This window comes from Penaeus japonicus, unplaced genomic scaffold (genome assembly GCF_977035675.1).
Source record: "Penaeus japonicus unplaced genomic scaffold, GWHDUDI00000001_assembly GWHDUDI00000018, whole genome shotgun sequence".
Lineage (NCBI taxonomy): Eukaryota > Metazoa > Arthropoda > Malacostraca > Decapoda > Penaeidae > Penaeus > Penaeus japonicus.
In genome coordinates this window covers 26,472,181-26,474,680 of record NW_028234420.1, presented here as the reverse complement: position 1 = coordinate 26,474,680, position 2,500 = coordinate 26,472,181, and positions in this window count along the sequence as shown.

Here is a 2,500-nt window from a genome sequence, read left to right as displayed (position 1 = left end):
ATCAGAATCTCAGTGACAGCTAAATACATATCAAGTAATATTCAGTACCCTCTATTGTCTCAGAGCTTAATGCCACGAGGCACCATGTGCGTTCGATCTTAAATTAACGTCGACATGAACTATGGACGCAGAGGGTGACACCTGAGCAGATCGACGTCAGACACAGGTAAACAAGGTGTCATGTGCTGTGACGGACGGCGCGGATTGGCAGACGCAACGAGGTTTTGCAACAAGGGTACCAGGCGTATGGTTATTATTAGAAGAAAAAAAAAACGTTATCTCGATTTTTACTTTTATCATGATTATTGTTATTATTATCTTTACATTGTTGTTACTATTACTATCATTATTATTGTCTTCTTAACATTTTTATTAATATTACTATCATAATTATCAGAACTTTTTCTTATTGTTGTTATCACTGTCGTTATTATTATCATAATTATAGTCCTTGTTATGAGTATTACTGTTATCGTTATTGTTATCATTAGTATCAGTATCAGCATTAAAATTAAAATTGATATTTTCATTATCATCATCAGTATTATCATTATCATCATTTTCATTACTATTGTTATCATTATCATTATCATATATATATATATATATATATATATATATATATATATATATATATATATATATATATATATGTATGTATATATATATATATGTATGTATATACATACATATATAAATATAAATATATATATATATATATATACATATATATGTATTTATATACATATGTATGTGTGTGTTTGTGTGTGTGTGATATATAGATAGATTAGGTCCCTGCCAAGGGCCCCTGCCACGAAAAAACCGGGGCGCAGCAGGAACCTTATAATAAGAGTAAGATGTTAAGTGATAGACAGAACGTACAAACATGGAACATATATAATTTTATGTTCACTATGTCTCAGCCCCTGAATGACGTAGAGCCTTGTTCTTGATCTCATTCGAAAGCTCTCGTAGAGTTGTGTGTCAAAGGTTGTTTTATTTTGATATTTCTTATTAGTTTTGCATAATTATGCAAAATATTGAGGTTGTATCTTGAATATCTCCAGTGACGATTGAGATATAGAGGTGTTCTATGGTTCGTTGGAAAGCTCTTAACTAGCCTTATCAAACAAACATACATATGCATTGGTTCTGTGTATGTTCACTTTTTTTCGAACATATTTATGAATGTATATGTACGCACACATATGCTCATGCTAGTACCAATCAGTATGTTTTCTTGGAAGTCAATAAAAAAAATATATATAATAAATAATATATATATATATATATATATATATATATATATATATATATATATATATATTTGTATATATATATATAAAAAAGTGAAGTTTCCCGAGGTGAGTGAAAAGAAAATAATAGTAATTATGATGGCGATGATAATAATTATAATAATGATAATGATAACAATAATGATATTAATGATGATGATAATAATAATGATAATGATAGTTATAATAATAATGATAACAATGATAATAATAGCAATATTAAATATGCTAGATTATGAGTTGTATTGTGTAAGATATGAGAAATAAGTAATTATAAAGATAAGGATAATAATAGCAATAAATAATGGTTAACTGAACAGTTATGATTGTAGAGCAGTAAGGATTTTTAACAATGATAATAATGATGATAGTTATCATCATTATTATCATTATTATAATGATAATAAACAAATACTAAATAAGCTAATTAACTAACTAACAAGCTTATGTATGGAAAAGCACCCTAAATTACTCAACAGAAAAATAAAACTCACCCAAAACTACCCATCAACCAGATGGTCATACATAGGTTGAGGACTGATAAGAGAAGCGTTGGCTCTGATAATCATCTTCAACCTTATGACTGTATCTGTGCCAGCTTCATAGAGCTAGTGGAGAGCTTTGATTCATAAATGAGTAACCATTCTTTAATTAATTATTAGCTTGCAGCTGTCGAGTGCAGTAATGCCTTTCCTGCCTGGTGTTATATTAAATCTAAACAATTGCTGCAGAGTCACAATTTTCACAACAAAAAAATCTATATTTCCCTAACTAATATTTTGTCCAGGACAAATTTAAATAGAAGATTACAGTGGTAAGGGGTCGAACTATGGAACAATGTAGTCACTCCGTTACATATCAATTAATTGTCAGATTTTTCTTGTTTTTTCAAGATATTAAACATAAACACATACATAAAGTCATACATACATACATAAACACATATATACCGTCATACATACATACATAAACACACACACACACACCTACCTACCTACCTACCTACCTACCTACCTACCTACCTACCTACCTATATACATACATACATACATAAGAACAGAACAGATGCAAAACATAGCCACATACATACTATAGCCTTTTCGCGAGAGAGTAAGAACAGAACAGATGCAAAACAAACCTTGTTAGGTAAACACAGCACACAAACGCAAAAGCGCATAAATGAAGTACAGATCGGCTGGTGTTTA